Genomic DNA, 7,960 nt, shown 5'->3' on the forward strand with positions numbered 1-7,960 from the left:
CTTAGTATTGCAATCTTAGCCACAACAAGCTACCTGGCATTCGCAATTTCAGCAGAACGTGTTAAAGCCAACAACAAAATTAACCCACATGTTAAGCAGGAAGTGGCAGAGAAGGTACTAGAAACATCACTATGAAAGACTGCATTAATATTTGAAGCACTACTTTAGGTGAACACTGCTGTGTGTCATTCCCTCAAACAGCTGCCAGATCTTAACTGTCAGGCTGATCCTACGCATACTTACACAAATGTAAGCTCTATGTCCAGTGGAGGTTACTTAGAAGTAAGGAATATATGTTTTCTATCTTTGTAATACAGCATATAGACCATACCACCTTCTATTAATAAATCACCCCTTCAAGAAAATAAAAGCCCTGTAATGACAGACAGCAACCCCCTGCTGTTGACAACAATAATCATAAATTCACGTACAGCCTCATTCCTTTGGTTTTTGACAATCCAAGCTTGTGGGTGCATTTCTTGCAAGAAGAAACATAAAATAGGAATAGAAAATATATGTGAAAGGGAGCCCTATACTAGCAGCTGTCCAGAAGTTGTTGGACTCCAACTCTCTTCAACCCCAGTCAACACCGTAAGAAATGACGGGAGCTGTACTCCATCCAGCACCAACTGGAAGAGTTTGGGGTTCCCTACTCCTGCCCCATAATATGCTCTCCTGTTCAGCATTATTTATTAATGGAACAGATTTATATAATACTTTCTGCTATCTAGGTCTCTAAAATGGCTTACAAACTTGTTTGTATAAAATGTATCTTCTGAGCAGGGACAGGCCTTAATCTTATAGATAACCTATTTTCCAGGTTATCTTTTAGCATTAAATCAGACCTAGCAATCAAAGTTTAATATCAAAAACCTAGAGAAGAAAGGGAACTACTGATGAACTACAACACACAAGTCCAAGTTTATGACTTATTTTGCGAGGAAGCTAAGCTAACACAAACTTATTTTTAGATGTCAAACTATTAACAAAATAAAACTATCAGATATATTGATTATCTTGTGTGGCAATGCTAAAGCAGAAACCTATGTGCAGCAGAGTACTGAATAAAGATATAAGACTCCAGTCCTTAGCACACTTGCAAGTGCGGTTCATTGAAATTGCCAGGAGTCTCTTTCAGGTAACCTCATTATAGTCAAGTTGTAAGAATCTTGATTATGAGTTGAATTCCCTGCTGTGCAGAGTTCACAGTGAAAACTCTCATGCCAGCTCTTCAGATCATCTTCTGTAACTGAAAATTGCATTATCTCACTTAGCTGTTATTAACCATTATTAATATTTCATACAAAGCCACAGCTGGAATACAGTAAGCTCAGGAGTAATCTCAACTACAAAAGAGAAGAGGGTGTGGGAAGAAAAAGGACCTAACATTCTTTTACTTTGAAGCACTTTTCAAAGCAAAAACTCCACCCCTCCAGAAGAATTGTTTAAATATCATGTTTATTATTGTTTCCAAATCAAAGACAACAGCTTCTAAACACAACTTTATCTGCTGCAACAGCAGATGAACAAGTGACTTGTACATCACATCTGCAGTTCCTGTGTGCAACATTTGGAACTGACTTGGGATGGGTGGAGAGACTTTATGGTACAATGGCATCTAGGAAAAGTAGCAATGTTAAAGTTTCTAGTCCGTTCATGCAGAAACTTTCTTCCGTGAGCAATCAAGTTTCAATAGTTTGAAAAGCCTTAAATAAAGGGCAGCTGGCCACCCGGTTTTATAAGCAGGCAAATCACTGCCAATGCTAACATGTGAAACTCGACTAAGCTGCTCTGTATTGTGTACAAATAGTTGCTAGCTCAATGAGTGCTACTTGACCCAGAGGACTGAGGTAAGCCACATGCTCTGCTCCCACCATCATAACAAACCTTCTGCTAGGCAGAAGTCCTACTATGCAAGATGCATGGAAACATAGGAAACTGCCTTATAACTGGGTCAGACCAGTGGCCCATCTAAGTCATTACCTTCTTTGCTGATTGGCAACAGTTCTCCAGGACTCGATACAGCAATTTTTCCCAGGCTTAACAAGAGATGCTATGGATTACAGGCTTGTTAGCTGCTACATTTATAACTAGAGCAAGTGGAAGATAAGCAAAAAATAATTATATGCAAGCTCCTCCTACAATTCTTTTCAGCTTCCTAACTAGGCCAAAATCCCACTGTTACACAACGTAATAGCATCAACTGTCTTCCCAAGCTCCTTATTGCAATACACAAGTTCTCAAACTCTCATTGCCTACTGATCAGGAGAACTGACCAAGATTTTGTTATACTCTGTGGAAAGCTGTATTTACTGTTAATTATTCTTCTAGTCAGCAGAGAGTGGGGCACAGAGGAAAGGATTAACTCCACTTCTAGAAGGCAAGGTCAAAACGGTATTAAGCTTCCTGTGACCATCCAGAAGAGGAGGGGGTCAGTCCCCCAGTCCATAGACTTGGTCCTAGCAATAACAGTGTCTCCCACAGACTTAGAATGGTAGGTACACCAGTGCTATACATTCCCTGACCAACCAGTTAATGGTTCCTCTGGACACTTTCTTTGCCCTGGGCCTCTGCCTTGTAAAACACAAATAGGGATTCTGTGCATTTCAACTCTTTAGTACGTGACAAATAGATCCAGACTCCCCTCCGGACATCCAGTTTATGCCATTTCTTTTCCTATGCTTTCTTTTTTCTTTTCCTAGCTTTTTCCTAGCTTTGAGAAGTCAAGCAATATAGACCCCAGGAACGGGTGACAACTAGAGTTCACCTTGGGTAGGAAACTTAGATCAAGATGCAAGGCAACCCAGTTCAGGATAGATGCCACATAGTTCCTGACTGACTGATTGATAGCACCCACAATTTCCCAATCTGCTCATGGAAGCAACTGCCACCAGGAACACAAACTTCCACATAAGCTCATGTGGGATGGAACCCAATGATTTGAAGGAAGATACCATGAAGGTCCTCTGCATAAAAGGAGACATCCCAGTCAGGAGGTATGTGGATTACCAGAGGGGAAATTATGGAAGCCACTCACAAAAACTGAGATGTACTCTGGTACCCACATAATGCTATCCAGGGCCACTGGCTGGTGTTTAAAAATGTTGGGAGCAAGGCCTTGCTTCAGATCTGCCTTCAAGAAATCCAAGACTACTGGGACTCTAGCCTCCAAATGGCAGACTGTGTCACGTGCACCTCTGGAAAGCCTTCCACAAAAAATGTTGCAAAATGTGTTAGCAAAATGTGGAACATAGCACAAGCATGCATATTGACATATTGTACAAGTTGCTGTATTAGGTCTTGTGTTAGATGATGATTGTGCAAGAGACTGAAAAATGTCTTGTGCTTGCAGAAACACTCCTGAATTTCATTTCTCTTTTCTTGCCTAAGAGTTTTATATTAAGCCTACCACAGAGCAACTGACTTGGTTCCCATGCAATGATGTTATCATGTGCGCTCATCAAACAATGTGAGCAAAGTTTGCTGATCCAAGTATGTGTGGTTTCACTGGTTGATGAATCTCTACTAATATACCGTATTTTTCGCCCTATAGGACACACTTTTTCCCCTCCAAAAATGTGCGTCCTATGGGGCGAATGCAGGCTTTCGCTGAAGCCTGGAGAGCGAGAGGCGTCGGTGCGCACTGACCCCTCTCGTTCTCCAGGCTTCAGGAAGCTATCCGCAAGCCTTGCGCGCCCGGCGGGAGTTCCCGCAGGCTCACAAGGCTTGCGGGCAGCAGCCTGCAGCGCGGAGCACGGGGCGCCCTCCAGGGGGTGCCCCGTGCTTCGCGCAGGTGTCCCCAAGCCTTGCAAGCCCGGTGGGAGTTGCCGCCGGGCTCGCAAGGCTTGCGGATAGCAGCCTGTTCTGGGGGCTGGGGTCGGGGGAAGCTCGGGCTTCCCCCGCCCCAGCCCCGCGGCTGGGGGGGGAATTAATTTTTTTTATTCATTTCCCCCCCCCCAAAAAATGAGGTGTGTCCTATGGGCCAGTGCGCCCTATAGGGCGAAAAATACGGTAATCTGCATGCATAGTGACGCATAATCTCATATATCCAATTAGTAGATACTTCTCAGTGACTATGTTGAGGAATCCCTCTTCTAGCAATGTGTGTTGTTCAAACTCCCGATGCAGAGTTGGAGCTAGTGCGTGTAGAACTGCCCTTGGAAAAGCCCAGGCATAATGGAAGTCACCATGCCAGAATGGAAAGTCCAAAAACCATGGTCCCCACAGTGCAGAGCCACTAGAAGGACCTGGGCCCAGAGAGCCCTAATCTGGGTAGAAGAGTTGTATGCACTTTGGGGTCCCAGAATCTGGACACAAAGAAGTCCATTTTCTTGTTGTTCATGGCAAATGGATCAACAGTGGGAGGCCCACCTTTGTTTATGATGGATTGAAACACTACTGGATAGAGATACCACTCCCCTGATCAATCTCCATTCTGTTCAGCTAATCCACCTTGATGCTGTGGTTTACCCAAATGTGTTCTACTGAAATTACAAGGAAATGTTCTTCCTTGTAGGACAGTAATAAGTTGTTTCTGTTTGATCAGATCAACAAAGGCTAGGAGGATTAAGTAGACAGACCTCAACTCTAGTCAGCTGATGGGAGTGGGCTGCCTTCTCCACACACACTTGGACAAAGCTGCCTCTCCATCCAATCACGCTGACATCTGGAACAACCCTGAGCAGTTTTGAGAAGTGCAATCACCACTGGAGGAGGTGGTGGCGGCGTTCCCTAGACAGACATACCAACCAACTTCCCAGCTATCAAGATCTGGAAGTGCAGAAGAAGCCATTGCAGTGAATGTGGCATGGAACCGCCCTAGGGCAGCAAGTTGATGACTGCCATGGAGCCCTGAAGGCAAGCAAAGTCCATGGTCTAATGGTTAAAACTTGGAATTGGCCAGTTCTCTCTCTTTTGAGCAGTGCTTATGGTCACCTCAAGATGTTGAATTTAATGTTAAATGTTGAGAGAACTCTTCCAGTGATTCTTATCTGAAGGAGCATGGGTTCATGATGAAAAAAATAACCTGAACATTCCTGGTTGATTTGGTGTAGGAAAGACCCTGATCATCTTACCATTGACACAAGGATACGAGTATAACCCTATGAGCCACAGCTGGGCCAACAGTGCCAAGGACTGAAGAACAACTCACACACCCTTCCCCCTACAAAAAAGGTATGGTGGACAACCTTGATTTAGATTATTGATTGCCTTACCAGGGTTTGAGCCACAGGTTATGTCCCTGCAGCACTTTCTGGAAGAGCTGATGAAGATAAAAAGAAAGATGGTAGGGGGAATGAATGTTCCCTTTGTCTCTTTGATCTATGCTCTCAGTGCCTAGGCAGGCATGAAATACATTCGGCAAGTGTTTCTTTCATAACCTCTTAATTAAGCCATATCTCTGTGGGCAAGTGGATCTGATCCCCTGAAGGATTCACTGTCCTTGCAGCAGGGCTATCCCCAGATAAAAACTCCTGTCCTTTGCTACATGTCTGAAGTTTCCCTCCATCCAAGGAGATGATGCCTCGCAAGCAATGGAAGCACGTCCCACTCTTCTCACTAAGAGACATGTTGGGCCTTCAATTCCTTCCCTACACTCTCAAAACATATAGTCTGTATTCCCAAGCAACTGGCATGGGCCAAAGTTTCCTGCTACAACCTGCCTCCTTACTGTTTTTAGAGATGGTGAGGAGACACAGAGCTGCCTGGAGCACATTCCTTGCCTATCAACCTGGCCCCAAAGAAACAGAGCACCAACATGAGCTAGCCATGCTGTGTTTAGCACTGGCCCCAATTTTTTGTTTGCTCAGGAAGAAGGGGGGGTGGAAGGACAGATACATGCTAAGCTGTACAAAAGCATGTTGTTGTCCCTCTGCATGGTGGTACGCTAGGGAGGGGAAGAGCCAGAAGGGGCCTCTAGATATACCCTCCCCTTAATCTGGATCCCTGTCTCTCCTGGTTACAACGCTGGGGTGAACGAAAGATAAAATAAGAAGCTTCCCTTCCTTCAAAACATGTGATGCTGGAGAGCAAAGGAAAAGGAAAGGGAAAGAAATCATAACTGCTCCTGCCTGCAAAGCACACAGACCTAAAAATTAGTCATGCTCTCTAATTGAAAGAGTCAAAACTGTGGGGGAAAGGTACCTTCCTCTTCTGGGCAGCCACAGCAAACCGTTTTTTAAAATATAGTTTTGACCCTGCCTTCTAAAAGCAAAGTTAAATTTTTTGTCTATGCTCCACTCCTCCAGTGACCAAGAACTAGGTATAGTATTAAAAAAATACTTTACAACCACAGAAGATCTTTGACAATTCTAACAGTGCATGCAACATGGCATGCGATATGGTTATTTAAATGTTCTCCTAAGAACTGATACCCATAGCACTGCTAAAAGAGACTAACAGCACACTAGCCAGGTCCAATATTTCCCAAACACACCCCTCTCCAACCTTCACATTAACCTCAGATAGTACACAAATCTTTCCAAATCAATTTCCTCTATGGTGAAAACTCTAATTTTAATCTTAGCACACCTTCAGATAGCATGCTAAGGCTACAACTCTAATAATTTCTACTCAAAAGAATTGACAGGGATTGCTTCTACATAAGTGGGATTAGAGCTGCTTCCTAAGCAACTAGTTCAAAGCCAACATCAGGTATGAACTCAAATGATGGCTTTATGCCAGAGGCGTAGCTAAGGGGCAGCTAGCCAGGTTTTTTGCCCTGGGTGAAGTCTCCAGAGGGGTGTGCCATTGAGGCTCCCAGCTTGTGTGTGTGTGTGTGTGTGTGTGTGTGTACACACAAATGCACATGGGGGGATAGCCAAACTGAGTCTTTGACACGGTTGAAATAAAGCCTAGTTTTACCCCTGCTTTATGCCATCACCCAAAGCCCCTCATCTGCATGGTGTCTAATATTGCCGCACTGTGCATGTGCACTGATATAAATGCACACAAAGCAGTTTGACGGAACAACAGGTGTTATCTAGTTTTCACTGCAAAACATCCTGTAGCCTCCTGTTCACACACACAGTTAAAACCTTACTACTCTTAACCAGAATCACCAGCCCCACCTCATCCCACTTCCTGCCTTATATATTTACCCCAGGCTGTAACCCTATGCACACTTGAGCGTAAACCCATTTAAGTCACTGGGACTTCATAGGCCCAGCCTTTCTTCAAAGCTGCTGTCTCACCTCACACACACACACACACACACACACACACACAGCCCTGGCCCTGTAAACTGCCTCCAGTCATAGTATTAAGAACCTAAGAGCTGCCTTTGCAGGATCAGACCAAAGGCCTACCAAGTTAAGTCCAGCTTTCTGTTGGCCAAGCCAGATGATACCTGGGGGAGGTGAGGGAAACCCACAAGCGGGGCGGAAAGCACAACAGCACTCTCTGCCGTCCACGTTCCCCAGCAACTGGTCTCACGAAATACTTCACCTGGTCACTTCAGACGGGCAAGGCGTGTGTACACAACAGCTCTCGACTCGACCGGCTCCTGGCTGAGGCGACGAGGCCCCACCGCCTCAATTTCCTCCTCCTCCTCCTCCTCGCCCCCCCCCCATATCGTAGCAACTCACCTGGCCAACAACCGCAACCCCGTCCTACGTAACACACCAGCCGCACCTCGACCTCGGCCGCCGGAGTTGCTGCTCTCCTTTCCTCGCCAGCGCGCGCCCCGCCCCGGCCGCATCTCCTCGCTCGAGCAGAAACCCCGCCGCCCTCAGCCGCCCCGACGTTGCTAGCAGAGCGAAGGCTTAATAGGAGGACGAAAAAATACCACCACCACCACCACTATTACTACTACTATTACTACTGCTGCTGCTGCGACTAGCTAGAGTGCAATTCCTCAAGCGTCGACCCCCGCTCTCCCGGCCCCCTCCCCCGGCCACTCTTGCAAACATCCCAACCCCACACTCGCGCCTCCCTCGCCCCCAACTTCGGCGCGTTTCGC

At 45.7% G+C, this 7,960-nt stretch overlaps 1 protein-coding gene across 10 annotated transcripts in view; it reads right to left on the minus strand.

Moving 5' to 3' along the window:
• Positions 1-7,960, minus strand: part of SGMS1 (sphingomyelin synthase 1) — a 77,341-nt gene that overhangs the window by 68,990 nt on the left and 391 nt on the right. For 2 of the 10 annotated variants that reach the window (XM_079976416.1, XM_079976410.1), the window contains exon 1: positions 7,587-7,919. The exons of 5 other annotated variants lie outside the window; for them this stretch is intronic. The gene's annotated coding sequence lies outside the window, so the exon portion shown is untranslated. Of the gene's footprint in view, positions 1-7,348; positions 7,372-7,446; positions 7,519-7,586; positions 7,920-7,960 lie in introns of those variants that run through there. 3 more of the 10 variants (XM_079976411.1, XM_079976408.1, XM_079976412.1) reach the window with 3 other exon arrangements.

The sequence above is a fragment of the Podarcis cretensis genome, assembly GCF_951804945.1.
Source record: "Podarcis cretensis genome assembly, chromosome: 5".
Lineage (NCBI taxonomy): Eukaryota > Metazoa > Chordata > Lepidosauria > Squamata > Lacertidae > Podarcis > Podarcis cretensis.